The sequence below is a fragment of the Apium graveolens genome, chromosome 4 (genome assembly GCF_009905375.1).
Source record: "Apium graveolens cultivar Ventura chromosome 4, ASM990537v1, whole genome shotgun sequence".
Lineage (NCBI taxonomy): Eukaryota > Viridiplantae > Streptophyta > Magnoliopsida > Apiales > Apiaceae > Apium > Apium graveolens.
Window position 1 is genome coordinate 138531655 of NC_133650.1, and position 23346 is coordinate 138555000.

General features: G+C 37.4%; 2 non-coding genes across 2 annotated transcripts; one reads left to right on the top strand and one right to left on the bottom strand.

The window, feature by feature from the left end:
• Positions 1–7838: 7838 nt before the first annotated feature.
• Positions 7839–7945, top strand: LOC141722443 (small nucleolar RNA R71). The gene has a single exon (XR_012575461.1). It is a non-coding gene; the product is annotated as a small nucleolar RNA R71 (small nucleolar RNA).
• Positions 7946–16553: 8608 nt separating this feature from the next.
• Positions 16554–16660, bottom strand: LOC141723111 (small nucleolar RNA R71). Its single transcript, XR_012576103.1, has one exon. It is a non-coding gene; the product is annotated as a small nucleolar RNA R71 (small nucleolar RNA).
• Positions 16661–23346: the final 6686 nt, after the last annotated feature.

Below are 23346 nucleotides of genomic sequence, written 5' to 3' on the forward strand. Positions count from 1 at the left end.
CGCCAACTTTCGTTGTACGAATACCCTACTACCAGACATCCACAAAAGAGATAGAAGCTGAATAGACACCAATTATGTTGAGACCCTATATGTCTATAGAATTTGACAACATAACGGTTTAATATGCAAGTTATCTATCGGGATTACATAGGGCAAGTAAGATGGTTAAAATTACCTACAAATCATGCATAACAAATATATGAACCTATGCTAGCATGGCAAGTTCTAAACCCCTATATTCACTTTCACTTCAATAAAGATTAAAACACTATCTCATAAGTTCGCGAAGCTCATAAGATGAATAAGCACAACCAATACTAGGATATCATACAATCATCACACACTAAGGTATCAAAAGATATTAACTATTGAAATCCATAAGTAAATCCGCTAGAACCCCACAATAACGATTAGCTCATAACCAAACTCATCATCACCGTGGGTTTCGATGAAAGCATGGTATAATAAACTAAATATTTATAAATACGAATAATAATCAAAGTACGTTAAACAAGAGTATAGGTTCAACAAAACAAGAAAACTAGCATCCAAGATTATAACTTAAAATAAAGAATCACAAGAATAAACTAGATCCTCTTCTCCTTGGTTGTACTTGTGCTCCTAGGTCTTCTTGATGTCTTCTCCTTAAGCTCTGCTATGAAAAACGTCTTTAAGTTGTCTTTATATAGCAGCCCAATCAGAAGAGAAGTCCAAAAATCAATCTTCTATTCAAAACAGGATTCTGAAATCCTGACCTGGCGCGACCGCGCTCTTCACTAGTGCGGCCGCGCTGCCATTCTGCATCTCTGGCTCGGGTGCGCTGATCTTCTGGAAAAACTTCTTTTGCTTGTTTTTCTGGCTGGTTTGAGATGGCGATCCTCGAGCTTTTATTCAAGACACCTTCCTAACACCATTTTAGAATCATTACAATGCTAAACCTCCTAATTCTTCCAACTATGCCTGAAATGCAAAAATACTATAAAACACATAACTGCTCATCGAGAAAAGACTCATTTATCAATGTCTTATCCAGTGAAGTCGTACTAGGATCTTCTAACCGAGATAGATGATCAGCGACTTGATTCTCAATACATTTCCTGTCTTTGATCTCTAACTCAAATTCCTGAAGTAAAAGAACCCATTAAATCAATCTAAGCTTCGAGTTCTTCTTTTAGATGAGATAGTGAATCGCAGCATGTCAGTGAAAACTATCACCTTCGTCCCAAGCAAATAAGATCGAAACTTTTCAAAACCATAGACAATAGCCAACAGTTTTTTCTCAGTAGTAGTATAGTTCAGTTGAGCACCATTGAGGGTCTTACTAGCATAGGAGACCACATGAAATATATTATTCTTCTTTTGCCCAAGAACTGCTCCAACTGCATAGTCACTTGCATCGCACATCATTTCAAAAGGTTTTCCAATCAGGTGCAGTTATGATACGTGTCGTGATTAAACTCTTCTTTAAGATCTCAAAAGCAGCTAGACACTCGTCATCAAACTTAAAGGAAACATCTTTCTCTAGAAGATTACACAAAGGTTTAGAGATTTTAGAGAAATCCTTGATGAACCGCCTATAGAAACCCGCATGATCAAGAAAGCTGCGGACTCCCTTAACAGAAATTGGTGGGGGAAGGTTTTCAATGACCCCCACCTTGGCTTTTTCCACCTCAAGACCTTTACTAGAGACCTTGTGCCCAAGAATACTTCCCTGTCGCCCCATAAATTGACATGTTTCCCAGTTGAGAACCAGATTGGTCTCAACACACCTTTTAATAACTGCGCCAAGATTCTGCAGGCACTCGTCGAAAGAATCACCGAACACAGAGAAATCATCCATAAACACCTCCACATTCTGACCAATCATGTCAGAGAAGATAGCCATCATACATCTCTAAAATGTGGCAGGTGCACCATACAACCCAAAAGAAACTCTTCTGAAAGTAAAAGTACCAAACAGACAAGTGAAGGTAGTTTTTTCCTGATCTTCTGAAGTGATGCAAATCTGATTATAACCCGAATAGCCATCCAGAAGATTGTAGTACTCATGCTCAGCCAACATGTCAATCATATGATCAATAAAAGGAAGAGGGAAGTGATCCTTCCTAGTGGCTCATTATTTTCATTAGCGACCACCATGATACCTCCTTTCTTCGGCACACACCGACCTAGGCTCACCCAAGAACTGTCAGAAATAGGATAGATGATCCCTATATCTAGCCACTTGAGAATTTCCTTCTTCACAACTTCTTTCATTATCAGATTTGGCCTCCTTTCTTGCTCAGCAGTAAGCTTAATTCCTTCCTCTAGCAAAATTTATGAATCCAATAAGAAGGGTTGATTCCCTTAATATCTGCTATAGTCCAACCAATTGCCGATTTGAATTCCCTCAGAATTCTTAAAAGATTTTCCTCATCACTACCTGAAAGGTCAGATGCAATAATAACAGGCAAAGTAGATGCATCACCTAAAAAAGCATACCTTAAATGTTCAGGAAATGGATTAAGCTCGAGTGTAGGAGCTTCCTCAATATAAGGCTTGAGGCACTCCTGTGCTCCAAACCCGGGTCAGAAGTTTGGGGTCCACAACACACACACACCATGTTTAAACCTATTTACGAATATAATAATATATGCAATGGCGCTACTTACCATAATCAAGGATCGCAATGGTTTAAAGTATGTCCACAAGCCACAATCTTATTTATTACAAACGTACCAAAACCCAAATTTATTATTTATCTTACATCTGAAGTCAAACTTTATTACAAACTTTTATCACACACTAAGCCACACAACTTCCGCTAGCTTATTCCATTTCAACTTGAAAACCTTGCTGGCACACTCGACTGGGGATCCCCTCCATTACCAGTTTCCTTCTTAATTGGAAAAAAACATAAACAGATTCGCAAGAGTGAGCTAACTAGCTCTGCAAGTCATAATGACAGCACTGAGATTAATTAATGATCAATTGAAATGATATAGGGAATCAAGTTTCCTGATAAGCAATTACTAGAATTGGATATTCACTTTTATTTTAAAAACCAAGGTTAAGCTGCTGATTATCACGCACTAACCCCGAGCAAGCCTCCCAGATTTGCTCTATTTACTGAATCCAAGGCACACATTGGCCTATTATGACCACGAATCTGGTCCATATATAAAAACAATCCAATTCTATAATAATAACATGATAAACGATATAATTCAATAGACTGAATCATAAACAACATTTATATTGAAGCATAAGGTGATTCACAACACCAGGAAGGTAGAACAAGGTAAACAAGAAGATTGACTTTCAATCCAGGGAAAGAATCAGAGTACCGAAGACCGAGGGTTTAAAAGTTACAAGGAATGGTCTTTTGTTATACAAGGCATAAAGGTTCATCTGATAAGAAATCTCATATCAAGGATCAGTATATGGTAGATATGTATTTGTGGAGTAGTATCGGATATGTGTGGTTCGTATCCAAGAATTCAACAATCAATGGTTTACAAGAAATCAGGCTCACGACTCAAGATCAATAAGAATCAGGGTTTAGGATTAAGTACTTCAAAGTACTTGCAATATAGAATAGGAACTACTGGGAATAATTGTAACATAATGAAAAAAGTTCAAAAGTATTCACAAGTATATTACAAGAAAGTTCAGGGACACCTGCCTTATCAATTCGCTTTCACTTCACTAACATTTGTCAATTGGTTCCCACTCACTAACCACTTGCTTTCCATTTCTACATCTCGCTTCCTATGTTAGACATCACATATACTTATCAACACTACTTCTCATCTCATTTTATTCGATACAAGCTTCTATCTACCCTTCGTTTCACCCAAATCCGACGTACGGATTAAAAGTTACAGCAAAAATAGTCAAACAATGCACAAACAATCATATTATACAGCAATCAGGTCACATAGGGCACATAGCACGTAAGATATTTGATCGAAATAATTTTTCAAAGAAGATTCGGTGTCAAAATGATTTTTCAGGTATTTAATACGAATTTTTGAATATTTTTCAGAATTAAAATTAGACTCCGAATTATTTTATAATTAAATAATAGGGTTCGAACACCCGAATTTGACTTTAAAATAATTTTATAATAATTATTGAGCTTTGAAATTAATTTAAAATAATAATTTAAAGCTCGAAACTATTTTTTCAGAATTTTTAAATCAAAAATAATTAATTAAATCTAATTAAATAATTAATTAAAATCAAATAATAATTAATTAAATCAATTAATCAATAAATTTTCAAATTAACTAACCAATTAACTAGTTAATTATTAACTAAAATTAATTAACTAATTAATTTAGATTTATTTTTGAATTAAAAATAATTTTTGGAATTAAAATAGTAATTTTTAACATTTTAAAATAATTAAAACAATTTTCTGAAAATAAATATAAAAAGATAATATAATTTTTGAAAAGAAATAGAACAGAAATCAAGTTTTTATATATTTTTAAAACGTCAGGGACTAAAATGCAAATTGGGGCAAACTACAGGGGTCAATCTGTAATTTGGTCGTCCCCGTCGCCGGTTCCCGGCCGGACGCCATTAACGGCGATCCGAGCTTTTCCGGTGACACCAATACAGTCCATAACAGCTTCAAATTAACAGGGGATGATCTTTGTGATGCCAGAAACACAAATATGCAATCAAATCATTCTAACAATCAACAAAACGGCCGAAATCATCGCCTGAAAATTCCGCCGCCGCCTAGGAGTAGTTTTTCGGCAAGACTCGATTGGGACAATCCATGAATCATTTGTTAGCTAGCTATATATCATTCGATTTGTTTTTAAACAATCTACATCATGGTGTAATCAATTTCAACCCAAAACCCTTGAATCAAAAACGCCTAAATTCCAATTAAGAACATTCAAACACATAAACCATAATTACATTTTTCCAGAATCAAACACACTTTTCTACATGTTATAGAACTCCAAATTTGACATATAATATACCAAAATAACCAAGAAGAAAAGATCTACATGATTATGCCATCAAATCATATCAAAAACATTAAAAACAAAAATTCCTAATTTAATCCATAATTAATTTGAATTAAAATAATTAAATAAGAAAAATACCTTGATTTTAGTGCAAAAATAGATGATTGATTCAGAAAGAGGTTTCGAGAGCTTTGTTTTGATATATTGCACGCCCGAATCGGAGTTCGATAACGCCTTCGTTTGTGCGATTGATTTTCAAGAATACGGTATTTTAATAGGGTTTTTTCTGGTTTTCAGGGGTTTGTACTGTCTGATTATGATTTAATGCGTAAAATGAAATAAGAAAAGGGTTATTTTTATTTACGGAATATTATTACGTTCTGGATCGTGTTGGATCGATAAATATGTTTCTTAGCCGCTAAGTAACTATAAATACGATAGTTTTGGATAAACATTATCCTGTTTTGAATAAGCACTATCCTGTTTTGGATAAGCACTATCATGTTTTGGATAAGCACTATCATGTTTTGGATAAGCACTATCATGTTTTGGATAAGCATTATCCTATTTCGGATAATTATCAAAATCGGGCTTTTATAAAACGATTTATACGAAGATAATGTTATCGAAAAGGGTTAGCATATCGAAAATATTGCGTCAGGCCGCGCACAGGTCAAACCGTAATCCGGATCGAAAAAGTCAAAACATGGAAAATGTCCGGAATTACCAGATTAGGTTAGGAAGGAGTTTTCGGAAGAGTTTCGGTTTGTAAAAACGTAAAAACGGTTGAGGTTGGACGATTCCCGGCTTTATAAAATAATTTTGTAATTATTTAGAAAATAATTAATAAATTCATAAATCAATATAAAATCATATAATACTCCAAAAATTACCAAAAAATACCTTAATTCTCTATATTTTATTCTGGACATAATAAAATTAACATACCTAGACTTTACCACATATGAACATTCACATAACAACACCAATCATCAGACAATTCACCAAAAATCATATAAAGTCACATAAAAATCATTTATTGATAAAAATAATTACACATCATGTCCCGGATATTACAGCTCCTCCGCATTTTTCAGTTCTGACATTCCAAGAGATTCAAAGGGCATATCCAGCCTTCTCTTTCAAGGAGAAACATTCAAATATTGCAACTGCTCATCACATTCGTCATCTTCGCTATCTGAATTCCCCAACAAGGCCTTCTCTAAGGCATCAGACCTTAGCATTTGATCAAGTTCTGAAGTAACCATAGAATCGACCAACTCCACTTTTAAGTACTCCTCGTTTTCAGTAGGGAATTTCATGGCATTGAATACATTAAAAGTCACATCCTGATCCAGCACTCGCATAGTAAGCTCACCCTTCTGCACATCTATCAAGGTTCGGTCAGTAGCCAAGAATGGCCTTCCCAAGATTATGGGAATCTTCTTATCCTCCTCGAAATCAAGAATTATAAAAGCAATAGAAAAGATGGGTTTGTCCACCTTGACCAGAACATCCTCCACAATGCCTCGTGGATATGTAATCGAGCGATCGGCCAACTGCAAAGACATATAAGTAGGCTTTGGATCAGGTAAATCCAACTTTTTGTAGACAGAAAAAGGCATCAGATTGATGCTAGCACCCAAATCACACAAACATTTGTCGAACGACAAGTTTTCGATGGTACAAGGAATAGTGAAGCTTCCAGGGTTTTTAAGCTTCGGAGGCAACTTCTGTTGCAGCACTGCATTCCTCCGTGAGAGCAACGGTCTCTAAGTCATGAAGCTTCACTTTTCGAGAGAGAATACCTTTCATAAACTTCGCATAACTAGGCTTCTGTTCAAGAGCTTCCGCGAAAGGTATGTTGATATAAAGTTTCTTGAACACTTCCAGAAACTTCTCAAACTGCTTATCCAACTTTTTCTTCTGCAACCTTTTAGGAAAAGGAGATGGAAGATAGATATGTTTCTCCCCTATATTACCCTCAGGAGGAATGTATTCCACAGTAGTCTTCCTTGGTTCCACTTCTGCTTCCTTTCTACACTTCTTCCTCAGCCACAGCTTCATCTTCCGAAACTTGAGATTTTTCGGGATTTGCAACCTTCCCAGACCTCAATGTAATTGCCTTAACCTGCTCTTTTGCTTCCTTCTTGTCTGGAACTTCTCTGTCATTAGTTAATGAACCAGGTTGACGATTCAACAAGGCATTGACAATCTGCCCAATTTGATTCTCCAAGGTCTTGATAGACACCGCTTTGCTCTTGTACATGAGCCTCAACTCCTCCAATTCAGATTTTTCATTAGATTGCTGCAACTTGAGTTGTTGTCTTGATGCATATTACGGTTTCTGAAAACCAGGAGGGTTGTATTGCTTTACAACATACTGCTGATAAGGCTGTTGCACCGCATTCTGGGTATTGCTCCAGCTGAAGTTAGGATGATCGTGGTTGTTGGGATGATAGGTGGCTGGAACTGGCTACTGTGACCTCTAAAAATTGCTCACGAACTGAGCTGATTTACTAGAAATAGCACACTGCTCCATCTCATGCGCACCAGCACAAAGCTCACGCACACATACTAGTGATTTGATTTACTCTATAATTAGCCAAAGAATCTACCTTCATCGTCAAAGCCTTAAGCTGATTAGCTATAGCCGTAGCTGCATCCATCTCCAGAATTCTTGCTACCTTGCCCTGAGGTAGTCTCTAAGTTGGGTTCTGGTATTCATTAGCAGCCATCAGTTCAATCAACTCATAAGCTTCAGCATAGCTCTTAGCCCATAAGGCTCTACCTGATGCTGCATCAAGCATGGGTCTAGAAGTTGGACCCAACCCGTTGTAGAAACTATTAATGATCATCCAGTCAGGCATCCCATGGTGAGGATACTTTCGAAGCATCTCCATATATCGCTCCCAAGCCTCACATAAAGACTCTCCAGACTACTTCGTAAATTGAGTAAGAGCATTCCTGATTGCAGCTGTCTTCACCATTGGAAAGAACTTAGTAAGGAACTTTTGAGCAAGATCTTCCCATTTGGTGATAAATCCTGGTGGTAGAGAATGCAACCAATACTTAGCTTTATCCCGCAAAGGGAATGGGAAAAGCCTTAGCTTAATAGCATCTTTAGACACATTGTTGAATTTGAAAGTGTCGCAGATCTCGATAAAATCTCTAAAATGCATGTTGGGGTCTTCTGTCGAAGAACCCCCAAACTGAACTGAGTTATGCACCATCTGAATCGTGCTAGCTTTGATTTTAAAAGTGTTAGCCGCGATGGCTGGTCGGACAATGCTAGACTAAATATCATTAATCTTCGGCTGAGAGTAGTCCATCAAAGCCTTCGTATTCGCTTCTGGTTCTCCCATTAAAATAAGAGCTTCTTCTTCAACTTTCTTCACAACAAGAACTTCTTCCTCTACTAAAACTTCTTCCTCTACTTTATCCAGTGTTCTCTTTCGAGATCGAGAACGCGTTAGCATAAACGCTCTCTAGAGTACCTGAAAAAGCAACAAGCAAACACGAAAGTAAAATATCCGAGTCAATAAACTTTAACAATGACTAATATCGAGCTCATAAACTAAAAATTAACACCGAGTCCCCGACATCGGTGCCAAAAACTTGTTAGGATAAAAATATGCGCTAATATTCATGTAAGTATACGCGATCGCAAGTAACATAAAATTAATTCTAGTTCGTCCCCACAGTGACTCTTTTAAGGTAACTTCAATTTATGCACTTATACAACAATGGTATGGTTATTATTCTATGTTAAGATAATAACAAGTTGAGATTGTTTATAACTACGAGATTATACTAACTAATATTAACTAAGAGAATTAAGGTTGATTTACTTATATAACACAAACATGGGATTCTAACTTCATTACTACTTCATTCAATAGCCTTTTTGTTCTTATCTTTAGCATACAATGGTGATGACACTAATCAGACAACATGAAACTAGTAAGCGCCAATTTTCGTTATACGAATACCCTCCTTCCAGACATTCACAAAAGAGATAGAAGCTGAATATACACCAATTATGTTGAGACCCTATATGTCTATAGAATTTGATAACATAACGGTTTAATGTGAAAGTTATCTATCGTGATTACATAGGGCAAGTAAGATGGTTAAAATTACCTACAAATCATGCATAACAAATACATGACCCTATGCTAGCATGGCAAGTTCTAAACCCCTATATTCACTTTCGCTTCAATAGAGATTAACACGTTATCTTGTAAGTTCGCAATGCTCATAAGACGAATAAGCACAACCAATACTAGGATATTATACAATCACCACACACTAAGGTATCAAAACATATTAACTATTGAAATCCATAAGTAAATCCGCTAGAACCCCACGATAATGATTAGCCACTACTAGAAAAATGCCCTTAGACATCGGTTATAAACCGATATCTTTTTTCTTTTAAAACCGATGTCTTCGCATGTGTAGAGAAATGGGGGGTCTTTAATATCGGTTATTAGCCGATGTTAAAGATGTACACGTACATCGGTTTTTTGAGCAAACTGATGTATAATTAGCCCGTTTTTTGAATAAAATGTTTAAACTAGATAGTTAAAATAACTAATAGACATTAGATTCTTAAACAAATCGATGTCTTAATCCTAATTTTACATCGGTTTATTTCCTAAACTGATGTTAGACATGTATTATAACATAAGTTTTAGTTTAAGAAGCGATGTGAAACTTCTACTTTAACATCGGTCTTATTTTGTTTTACTTTTATGTACTTGCACAAATTGATGTATTTTAACATTGTAGACATCGTTTTCTTTCCAATAATTCGATTTAATTTGTTGGTTTAGACATCGTTTTTAGTTTTAGTAGATGATGTGTTTTTAGTTGATTCACATCAGTTTTATAACAAGAACCGATGTTTGAGTTTTTATTTTTAAAAAATAAACCTGTGCATTTGTGCATAAACCCGGAAAAAGCAAAAACAATATCAAATGAACATCCAACAAACATAACCAAATTATATAAATCAACATGTCTACAACCAAAATCCAACCGCATTCTCCGACAACCAACATTTAACCATTCCGACGTCCAACAAACAACCAACATCCATATCTACAACAAAAAACCAATCTACCCATCCATATTCATCTCCATATTACAGCTAAAATTCATACAACTTAATATTTACGTCTAAAATTTACCAATATAAGAAACCACTAAAGTTTGCAAAAGCATAGGGTTCCCTTACTAGTTTGCAAAAATCAAGTCATTAAAAACTTCATATCAACTCCTGGATATATTCTGCAACCTCCATTCGAACCTCGTCAAGCTTGTCTGTTGTATAAGACAAATAGGTCTTGGTCGCCCACTAATTTTTAATAAACGTGACAAGGAATTAGCACATGAATTATGTAGAATTGTTTATTTTAACAGTTAACACGTGAATTAGATATACCTTGGTTCTAAATGTCATTTCTTTATCGAAAATTATTTCTTTCATATAGCACAGGACGACGTAGCCGCATCCATGACCACCAGGCTGTTTGGACGATCCCTTTACAAAACAACAAAATCAAAGTAAGAAGCAAAGAAAGGGGGACTTCGCCAATCTGGAGAAACACTGACTAAATGCAAAACTTACAACAAGATTCTTTGTTTTTGCAGGCGGAATTAAAAGTTTTTATTGTGCTACGTGATAGAATGACACAATGTCAAAAAAATACCTAAAAATAATCTACAAGCATATATATTAAAACCGAAACATGTTCACGTAGAGATTACCTTGACAATGCTTTTTCCAACTTAGGAAAATGATGCTGATGAGACAAAGGATTGCAGATATAGATGTCACTCTCCCATATTATAACTAAAATCCAATGTTGACTGTTTTTTAAAATAAATATAATAAAGTTAGAATGTGCCGAAAAAAATTACCTAAAAATTAATCGTAACAAAGTAAAAATTTACTTCTCGTTATGTGGCAAGAAGAATACACGATCAACATTCCCCTCTTTCAACTGATTGACAATGTAAGATTCAAAACCTTTGTTGAGGGAAAATATAACACTAGGATCGCAGAAGGCAAACAGATGTAAATCATCGTTCTCAGTGACCACGGTATGCAAGTAGCTAAAAAAAATGGGTTCATTAGCGTATGTATTTATGCAGAATAAAAAGAATAAAAATAAAACTATGCTTACACCATGTATGCCGCTATTCTAGATCGTCCGATCATGTCATACTCTAACAAGGAAATTATATTTTCATGCAAAATAAATATTGTTTTCTCTACTCCAAAGACCTCTGCATTGCACGAAATCGGTAAAGAGGCCCTAGTAGCTTTCATGAAAGTTTTCGCATATTTGTATAACAAACTGAAGCAACTCGGCACGTTCTTATGTGTCTTTGCCCTGTCAAATTCTTTTTGCAGGCATAGTAACTCACTTTTTGCTTTTGACAAAGGTATTTCCTTAACCTTTTTCTGAAATAAATTAATAAATCATTTATTAAATATAAAAACCCCTTTTCTGAACATAATGTGAGAAATTATTGGCGTCAACATACCTTTTTAATTACAGTCGGGAAGATTACCATGTCTCGAGGCCATCCTAAATGTGAGCCAACAGCTTGGCGGACCGTCTCTATTTCACCACGTACGGGTACGGGAACCAAGGCTTCTTCTTGGATGCTACCGTCCACCAAAACACGAACACATCCAGCTGGCATAGGCACTCCATGTATTGATTTGTTCATATCCGAGTCTTCCAAAACCATGCCAAATGCAACCTTGTTCTCAATATTGTCCACGGCCAGCTCACATTTTTTTGCACCCTACATTTATAAGGGAAGACAGAAAATAAATAATTTATGCATGCATGTGTTGTGTGCACTATCACATATTGATACTAGTACATGCTTTTTACCTTTGGGTCATATGGATCTTTGTCAAAAGCAATACATCCGTCATCTTCAGCCACCAACAATTCCTTCGCAACAGTTGGTTTTACACCTTCATCAAGGATTCCATGACATGATGCTGCTTTCTCATATAAATTTGGAGAAAATTGAGCCTTTAGAGCTTCAATTTGTGCCGTGAATTCCTTCTTTAATCTATCCATCTCAGCATCCCTCTGTTGATCACGGTCCATCAACTCGGCCTTTGTAATTCTTGTCCGTTTCTCCTTAGAAAAATTGAAAAACAATGTTGGGGTGACGAACCCTCCAACGCCTCGAACCCGTCCTGAATGATAGGAAAATACCACATAACCTTGGCTGGACTATTTACCCTAAGTTTACCATCTTTCGGAACCTTCCAGCGAGATAAATGACATTTAGGACACTCAGATGTATTAAGATTTATACCCCTGTAGAGCATACAATTGTTTGGACATGCATGAAATTTAATGTACTCGAGGCCCAAGTCAGATAAGGTTTTCTTTGCCTCATATGCATTAACCGGTAACACATGATCTTGAGGAAGAAAAGAACCAAGAGAAGTGAGAAGATCAGTGAAGGCGCTATCGCTAATACCAAACCTAGATTTCCAATTATGTAGCTTTAACATTGACTCTAACTTCATATATTCACTGCCCTTATACAAAGGTTGTTCTGCATCAGCTATAAACCTATTGAAGTCATATGAATCATTATCGTCCGAATTATAAGCAGCTTCACAAACGTCAACAGTTTCGGATTGAGCATTTTGCTCCTTAGGTAGAAATGTACTACCGGCATATGACCTAACACTCTTAGAACTAGTTTCTCCATGCCAAATCCAATCAGTATACCCCAAACTAAAACCTTTTTCATATAAATGACCCCGTATTACTTTTACGTTATATTTTCTAAAATTAACGCAACGCCCACAAGGACAAGGGATGTTCTTAGGATCCTTTGAGTTCTCTTCTGCAAATATTAAGAAACTTTCAACACCTAATTAATATTCCAAAGAATCCCTGTCTTTGAAAATCCACGACTTGTCCATTTATTTTTAAGACAAACAGCAACCTAGCAACCTACTTGTTTGTCATTTCAAACATTAAGAAGTAACGCTTAGTTGTTTACTTATTTAGGATTAAACATAATTGAACATATAAATTAATTATGCAAATAAATTAAACATACGAATGCTTGTAATACGAATGCTTGTAAAACGCATAATTATACATATAAATTAATTATTACAACTACATATGTTACATATATATAGTTCCACACCTAAACTAAACAAGAACATAAACTAAACAGGATCCATACACATGCATCTATTAAAATTAAACAAGAACAAGCATTAAATTAACAAAACATAAAATTAACACATGAAACAAGAACAGGCATTAAACACATAAAACAAAGAACAGCATTAAACACATGCATCTATTAGAGTAACAAAAAATACACATGCATGTGAAATCTTACCTAATCGAGCAAACCCCCTTCAAGTTTAACCAAACCCAGCTCCAAACCCAGCTCTAGAGACCGACTTGTACAAACAAACTCGATTAAAATCAAAACATAAAATTTGAAATTAAATTCAAAAAAAACTTACTTTTCACACACTAATCGAGTAGTCCACACTTCCTTCAAGGCTTTTCAGCACCAATCGACCTCGATTTATGAATTAATCGAGTTTAATTCATATAAATTTAGGGGTTTTAGGTTAAAGAGAGTGAAAAGTAAGTTTTAGGTTAAAGAGACAGTGAGAGATGAGAGAGAAAAGAGAAGAGAGAAGAGAGACAAGACAGCAAGAGAGAAGAGAGAATGAAAGAGAGAGAGAGAGAGAGAGAGAGAGAGAGAGAATGAGAGAGCTGAGAGAGAGAGAGAAGGAGGGAAACTGTTTTGTTTAATGGGGGGAACCGAAAATAAAAAAATTTGTTTAAGGGGGAATTTTTTGGTGTATTAACGGGGGAAAGAAAGAAGGGGGCATCTTTTATTTTTTTTTAAAATGATTATAGACATCGGTTGGTTTAGATACTGATGTCTTACAACACCTTTAACATCGGTTTGAAAGCAACCGATGTTAAAACTGCTTTTAACATCGGTGACATTTCTAACCGATGTTAAAGGGGTAATGTCGTAGGCACTATTTCTAGTAGTGAGCCCATAACCGAACTCATCATCACCGTGGGTTTCGATGAAAGCATGGTATAATAAACTAAGTCTTTATAAATACGAATAATAATCAAAGTACGTTAAACAAGAGTATAGGTTCAACAAAACAAGAAAACTAGCATCCAAGAATACAACTTAAAATAAAGAATCACAAGAATAAATTAGATCCTCTTCGCCTTGGTTGTATTTGTGCTCCTAGGTCTTCTTGATGCCTTCTCCTTAAGCTCTGTTATGAAAAATGTATGTAAGTTGTCTTTATATAGCATCCCAATCAGAAGAGAAGTCCAAAAATCAATCTTCTATTCAAAACAGGATTCTGAAATCCCGACCTGGCGCGGCCGCGCACTTCACCAGCGCGGGCGCGCTGTCCTTCTGCATCTCTGGTGCAACTGTTGAGTGGCATTTATGACACTTTATAATGCTCTAATAAGCTTTGAATTCATGCATTTGTACTCAAGTTGTTAAGTGTTTTAACATGTTTTCGAGAGTTTTTGCATTTCAGGCATTATCTAGGTAATCAGGTGAATTTACATTATTTTGGTGTTAATTTGGTGTCAAGGTGATATTGGAATAAAAGCTCGTGGAAAGCCGGCTCGAAGTAGCAAGGAAAAGAAGAAAATCTGAAGTTTTCCCAGAAGTACGACACGCCCGTGACAGGATGTCAGAAAGGCAGCGCGGGGTGATACTGTGCGGTCGCGCCGGTGCGAAATCAGAGAATCCCGATTCTATTATAATTATAATTGGAGGACTTCTGGATTGCATAGGGCTGCTATATAAACAAATTTAGGTCATTTTTCATACGTAATCAAACCAGAGACATATCAAGGAGAGCTGTAAGAAGAACTTGTTAGCCCAATTCAATGAAGACGAAGAAGATCTTGTTTTTACTTGTGAATCTTTGTTTTAAGTTGTATTTGGATGCTAGTTTTCTTACTTGTGAACCTTACTCTTGTTTAGTACTTGGTTTTGTTTATTCATTATAAAGTCTACGTTTATTATACCATGCTTTCATCGGAATCCACGTTGATGATGAGTCCAATTTTGGGCTAATCGTTATCATGGGGTTCTAGCGGATTTATTTATGGATTTCTTTAGTTAATTTATTTTGATACCTTAGTGTGTGGTGATTGTATGATAGCCAAGTATTGGTTCTGCGTATTCGTCTTATGAGCGTTGTAAACTTATAAGATAGTGTGTTAATCTTTAATGAAGTGAAAATGAATTTAAGGATTTAGAACTTGCCATACTAGCATAGGTTCATGTATTTATTATGCAGGATTTGTGGGTAATTTTAACAATCTTACTTGCCCTATGTAATCAATATAGATAACTTGTGCTTAAACCGTTATGTTGTCAAATACTATAGACATATAGGGTCTCAATATAATTGGTGTCTATTCAGCTTCCATCTCTTTTGTGCATGTCTGGTAGTATGGTATTCGTGCAACGAAAGTTTGCGTTTATCAGTTTCTTGTTATCTGATTAGTTTCATCACCATTGCATGCTAAGGTTAAGAACAAAAAGGCTACTAAATGAAGTATTTATTGAAGTTAGAATCCCATATTTGTCATATATATTAATTCAATCAATTTTAGTCTCTTAGTTATAATTGTTAGCTTATTTTTTAGTTATAAACAACCTCAATTTGTTAATGTCTTAGCATTGAATAATAACCATACATTGTTGCTTAAGTGCATAAATTAATTAGTTAACCAAGCCAGTCTCTGTGGGAACGAACTAGAAAATATTATATATTACTTGCGAACATGTATACTTGCGTGTATTATTAGCGCATGTTTAGCAACTAACAAGTTTTTGGCACCGTTGTCGGGGACTGCAGTGTTAATTTTTAGTTTATGTATTTTCCATCAGTGGTCGTTAAAGTTCATTGACTCGGACATTGTTACTTATTTATTTCCTTGTCTTATTTCAGGTACTCTAGCGAGGGTGTATGCATACGCGTTCGCGTACTTAAAAGAAAACACTGGATAAAGCTGAGGAAGAAGTTGTGGTGGTTAGAAAGGGAGTTTTTGAAGAAGAAAAGAAGGTAGAAGCAGAAGAGAAAGTCAAAGAACCAGTTTTAGTAGAGATGGCTGATCAAGCAGAAAATCTTAAGGCTTTGATGGACTATTCTCAGCCTAAGATTAATGACATTCAGTCAAGCATCATCAGGCCAGCCATTAGGGCTAACAATTTTGAGATCAAGTCAAGCACGATTCAGATGATACAAAACTCAATTCAGTTTGGGGGTTTTCCTACTGAAGACCCCAACATGCACATCAGGGATTTCATTGAGATCTGTGACATTTCAAGTTCAATGATGTGACTGAAGATGCTATCAAGCTGAGAATCTTCCCATTCTCTCTGAGGGACAAAGCTAAGTGCTGGTTACATTCTCTACTAGTAGGGTCTATCACCACTTGGGAAGATCTTGCTCAAAATTTTCTCAATAAATTCTTCCTTATGGAAAAGACTGTTGCAATCAGGAATGCTCTTACTCAGTTTTCTCAACAGATTGGAGAATCTTTATGTGAGGCTTCGGATAGATATAAGGAGATGCTAAGGAAGTGCCCACACCATGGCATGCCTGATTGGATGATTATTAACTGTTTCTACAATGGATTGGGTGCTACTTCTAGACCCATGCTCGATGCAGCATCAGGAGGAGCCTTGTGGGCTAAATGCTATAATGAAGCTTATAAACTTATTGAACTGATGGCTGCTAATGAGTACCAGAATCCTTCCCAGAGATTGACTTAGGGAAAGATAGCAGGAATTTTGGAGTTGGATGTAGCAACTGCTATAGCTTCCCAACTTAAGGCTTTGACGATGAAGGTGGACACTTTGGCTAATTATGGAGTTAATCAAATCGCTAGTGTTTGTGAGCTTTGTGTTGGTGCCCATGAGACTGATCAGTGCATAATTTATAGTGAATCAGCTCAGTTCATTAGCAACTTTCAGCGTTCGCAGCAACCTGTGCCAGCCACTTATCATCCCAACAACCGCAATCATCTTAATTTCAGTTGGAGCAATGCTTAGAATGCAGTTCAACAGCCTTATCAGCAGTATCCAGCTAAGCAGTACAACCCCCAGATTTTCAGCAACCGTAATATGCATCAAGACAACAACTCCAGCTGCAACAAGCTAATGAAAAATCTGAATTAGGGGAGTTGAAGCTTATGTGCAAGAGTCAAGCTATTTCTATCAAGACCTTGGAAAATCAAATTGGGAAAATTGCCAATGCCTTGCTAAATCGTCAGCCTGGTATACTACCTAGTGACACTGAAGTGCCAGGAAAGAGGGAAGCTAAGGAGCGGGTAAAGGCAATTACTTTGAGGTCTGGAAAGGTTGCGATTCCCGAACAAACTCAAGCGTTGACTGAAGAAGCTGGGGCTGAGAAAGAAGTAGAGCAGCAGGAAGTAGAAGTGGAACCAAGGAAGACTACTATTGAGCACACTCCTCCTGAGGGTAATACAAGGGAGAAACAGATATATCCTCCACCGCCTTTTCCTAAGCGGCTGCAGAAGAAAAAGCTGGACAAACAATTTGAGAAGTTTCTGGATGTGTTCAAGAAACTTCATATAAACATACCTTTCGCGGAGGCTCTTGAACAGATGCCTAGTTATGCAAAGTTTATGAAAGGTATTCTCTCTCGGAAGGTGAAGCTAGATGATTTAGTGACAGTCGCTCTCACGGAGGAATGTATTGCTGTGCTGCAACAGAAGTTGCCTCCAAAACTTAAAGATCCAGGAAGCTTCACTATTCCGTGTACTATTGGAAAAGTGCCTTTTGACAGATGCTTATGTGACTTGGGAGCTAGCATCAATCTGATGCCTTTGTCAATCTTCAAGCAGTTGGACTTACTTGATCCAAAACTGACTTATATGACCTTGCAGTTGGCCGACCGTTCTATTACATATCCGTGAGGTATTTTGGAGGATGTCTTGGTCAAGGTTGATAAACTCATGTTCCCTGCTGATTTCATCATTCTTGATTTCGAGGAGGATAAGAAGATTCCCATAATCTTGGGAAGACCTTTCTTGGTGACTGACCGAACCTTGATAGATGTGCAGAAGGGTGAGCTCATGATGCGCGTGCTGGATCAGGATGTAACTTTTAATGTGTTCAATGCTATGAAATTTCCTACGGAAAATGAGGAGTGCTTAAAGGTGGAGTTGGTCGATTATGTGGTTACTTTAGAACTTGATCAATTGCTAAGGTCCGATGTCTTTGAAAAAGCCTTAATGGGAAATTCAGATAGTGAAGATGATGAAGGTGAAGAACAATTACAATATTTGAATGCTTCTCCCTGGAAGAGGAATATTGATATGCCTTTTGAATCTTTGGAGTGGAGGAATTGAACAAAGCTCCTAAACGCCTCACGCCATCTATTGAGTAAGCTCTCACTCTTGAGTTTAAGCCTCTACCTGAGCATTTGGGGTATGCATTTTTAGGTGATGCATCTACTTTGCCTGTTATTATTGCATCTGACCTATCATGTAATGATGAGGAAAAGCTCATAAGGCTTCTAAGAGAGTTCAAATCGGTAATTGGTTGGACTATAGCAGATATCAAGGGAATCAGCCCTTCTTATTGCATACATAAAATTCTGCTAGAGGAAGGTGGCAAGCCTACGGTTGAACAGCAAAAACGACTTAATCCAATCATGAAAGAAGTAATGAAAAAGGATATTCTTAAGTGGCTAGATGTAGGGATCATCTACCCTATTTCTGACAGTTTATGGGTAAGCCCGGTTCAATGTGTGCCAAAGAAAGGTGGAATTATTGTGGTAAAAAATGAGAAGAATGAGCTTATTCCTAGAAGAACAGTCACGGGGTGGAGAGTTTGCATGGAGTACTGGAAGCTGAACAAAGCCACTAGGAAGGATCACTTCTCTTTGCCCTTTATGGATCAGGTGCTTGATAGATTGGTTGGTCATCAGTACTACTGTCTTCTTGATGGCTATTCGGGGTACAATCATATTTGTATCGCTCCTGAAGATCAGGAGAAAACTACCTTCACTTGTCCATTTGGTACTTTCTCCTTCAGACGAGTTTCTTTTGATCTGTGTGGTGCACCAGCCACATTTCATAGATGTATGATGGCCATCTTTTCGGGTATGATTGGCCAGAATGTGGAGGTGTTCATGGACGACTTCTCTTTATTTGGCAATTCTTTTGATGAATGCTTGCAAAATCTTGGACACGTTCTCAAGAGGTGTATTGAGACCAATCTGGTTCCCAATTTGGAGAAATGTCACTTTATGGTGTGACAGGGCATTATTCTTGGGCACACGGTTTCTAGTAAGGGTCTTGAGGTGGACAAATCCAAGTTGGGGGTCATTGAGAATCATCTTCCACCTATTTCTGTTAAGGGAATTCGCAGTTTTCTTGGTCATGCAGGTTTCTATAGGCGTTTCATCAAAGAATTCTCTAAGATTTCAAAGCCATTGTGCATTTTGCTAGAGAAAGATGTCCCTTTCAAGTTTGATGACGAGTGCCCTGCAGCTTTTGAGATATTGAAGAAGTGTTTAATCACGGCACCTGTTATAACTCCACCTGATTGGAATGAACCTTTTGAGATGATGTGTGATGCAAGTGACTATGCAGTTGGAGCTGTTCTTGGGCAGAGGAAGAACAACATATTTCATGTGGTCTACTATGGTAGCAAGACTGTTAATGGTGCTCAACTAAATTACACTACTACATAGAAAGAACTTTTGGTTATTATCTATGGTTTTGAGAAATTTCGATCTTATCTACTTGGGACTAAGGTAACAGTTTTCACTGATCACGCTGTAATTTATTATCTCGTTTCAAATAAGGACTCGAAACCTATATTGATTAGATGGGTTCTTTTGATTCAAGAATTTGAACTAGAGATCAAGGACAAAAAAGGGACTGAGAATCAAGTCATTGATCATCTCTCGCGTTTAGAGAACCCCAATACTACTTTATTGGACAAGACATTGATAAATGAGTCTTTTCCCGATGAGCAGTTGTTCGGAGTGCAAGAAGAAGAACCGTGGTTTACAGACATTGTGAACTACCTTGTGAGTAATATTATGCCTCCCGACTTATCTTATGCTCAAAGGAAGAAGTTTTTACATGAAGTGAAGTGGTATATGTGGGATGAGCCATTTCTTTTTCGACAAGGAGCTGACCAAATCATCAGGAGATGTATTCCTTATAGCGAAATGGGGGGAATCTTACGAGATTGCCACTCAACGGCTTATGGACGACATTATGGTGGAGAAAAGACAACAGCCCATATTCTTCAAGCAAATTTCTTTTGGCCAACCTTGTTTAAGGCATATTGGGCTTTGAAGAAATTGAATTTGGATTTGGATGCAGCTGGAAAGAAGAGGATGTTTTAATTGAATGAGCTCGACTAATTTTGACTTCAAGCTTATGAGAACAACAAAATGTACAAGGAGAAAGTCAAGAGTTGGCACGATCGGGGTCTAGTGCTCAAATCATTTGTGTCGGGGCAACAAGTTCTTTTGTTCAACTCTCGTCTCCGTCTTTTTCCTGGAAAGTTGAAGTCAAGATGGTCAAGGCCATTTATTGTCAGAACTGTGTTTCCACATGAAGCGGTGGAAATTTTGGCGAATGATCCGGGCCAAGCATTCAAGGTGAATGGTCAGAGGTTGAAGCATTATTATGGTAACACGGCAAACCGCGAGGTGGTTAGTGTCGTTCTATTGTCCATTTGAGCTCAAGGTTCTACTTCGAGCTAGCGACATAAAAGAAGCGCTTCTTAGGAGGCAATCCAAGTTTGTTGTACATTAGTAGGTAGAGGAAGCAAACAGAAAGGAGAAAAACACAAAAAATCAGAAAAAGAAAAAAAATTCAGGACTGACTATAGTAGCCTGGCGCGCCCGCGCTGTCCTAGCACGCGGCCGTACTGAAAACACAAAAACACGGCGCGCCCATGCTATTCCAGCGCGCGGCCGCGCCGGTTTGGCAGATGTAGCGCGCGCCCGCACTGTACTAGCGCGCCACCGCACCAAGGTCCCGATTCAGAAAAAAATATAACAACAGAATAAAGAGAAAAATCGGGAATTTTGCTACAAAATCAATTCCCAACCGAATTTTACTCCCCCACATCCCATAATTCCCTCTCCCAATTAAAACCATTATTCCCACGATTCCCATAATCAATTCCCAATTCTATTCCATATCTAATTCTCACCTCTCCACCTATAAATACAAACACTTATACATAAACTTCTCCACCACTTCAAAAATTCTCAAACACAAATCTCTCTCAAACACTTAGCAGCAGCACCATCGATTCTTCATATGTGGGTGGTGTGAGGCCAAGGTTTTCTACTCCTGAGGCTGAAGAAAAGTACACGAGGCTTCTCTCGAAGCCTATTACGAAGGAGCGAGGTTTTTTGCCATCAAGGAAGGATGGTAAGCTGTTGGAGATGATTATTAAGATGAGATGGGTTTTTTTTGTGAGGAGCCCGATGTTGTACCCATAAGTGTTGTTCGGGAGTTCTGTGCTAATACAAAGGTGGAGAAGAATGGTTTCACAGTGGTTTGGGGGATGAAGGTGGAGTATAGTGCTGGAGCAATAAGGAGGGTAATTAGTCAGCCCGCGAAAAAGCCCGGCCAAGACATTTGGAATGATAAGACTCCGGAGGATTTTGACTTGGATTTGATTGTTGCTACTCTATGTGTGCCTAAGACTCAGTGGAAATTCAAAAGGGGCACAACTGATTATGCCACATTCCCTGCTTCTTACATTAACAGATTTGCCCATGCTTGGAATGCCTTTATTTGTGCTAATATCATGGCATCGTCTCATATGCATGAGGTTACTGTGGAGCGAGCATGTTAATTATTGGGCATTCTGAAGGGTGATTATGTGGATAGTAGTAGGATTATTCACCATGGTATTCTTAGATTTTTGAGAGGGAGCTCTACGGATTATATACCCTATGCGTCTATAGTTACGAGGTTGTGTGCAACAGTTCGTGTTCGTTGGACCGCACATGAGCAGCTTCAGCTCCCTAGTTCTACCATTGATAGTTCGATTATATTGCACATGATGGAGTGGTATGGTGGTAAGCCCGATCCTAAGGGGCTTGGTTATTCATTTGATATGCTTCCGGGAAAGCGTTCAGCTGATCAGTATTTTACTGGTGGTTCAAAGAAAGCCCGTGAAGCAGGTTAGAGAGCTCAGTTGGGGGAGGAGATAGAGCCGTCTCAGTTACAGGAACATTCGAAGAAGGGCATGACGCAGTACAGGCATCTGGCTAGGAGGATGGATGCGATGCATTACATCCACAACAGGTTTGCACGTGATCTCACCCAGGCATTGGGGACAGCTTTTAGAGCCACCGTTGTTGACATCCAGTGGCCATTTTTTGGTGAGGATTCCGTTTATCCACCTCTTGATACACCTGACACTCCACCCATTGAGGGTGAGGAGTCTGATTCTGATTAGGTATGCCTGAATTCCTTATTATTACCTTCACTGAGGACAGTGAATATTTTAAGTTTGGGGGTAGTAGTTGAAGGAAAATGTTTTGTGTGAGTCACATTTAATTTGCATATTTATGATAGTTTAGTTCATATAGTTGCATATTTTTCCATGTAGTTTTTTTTATTTTTTTGGTAGTTTTTATGTTAGTTTGTTCATATAGTACATGCATGTGCATTATAACATGATACCTTAGATGATTTTTTCCAGTTGACTTGTGATATTGATGCTAGTGTAGTGATATCGTATTTAGTGAGGTTAAGTCATATTGAGTTGATTTGCATGCTAGAGACAATTGTAATTCACTAAGTCTTATAGGTTTCTAGAGTGCTAGATCATGGTCATGGTTTGTTTGTTTGTCAAGGTTTAATCGCTTATTTATTGTTAGGAATATGTTGTGAACTTGATGATAAATGAAACAAAACACCTTAGTAGATTTAACTTAGTGAATTTTGTAGCACTCGACGGATAATCAAATATAGTCCCGACGGATGATTCAATATAGTCCCGACGGATGATGATTTGATATCCATCGAGTGAGTAGCTTATGTAATAATAAGTATTGTAGCACATTTCTGCAAATAACTTTGTGTAGATTCTGTAGTAGCATATGAGTCATGTTGACTACTAGTAAATATATAGACTAGGTTGATTAATTGTAGATATGAGATATCTTGTAATTCTGCATAAATGAAATGTAGTCAAGTGTCAAATAGCTACCCGACGGATGAACAACAAAGCTACCCGACGGATGATCAACAAAGCTACCCGACGGATA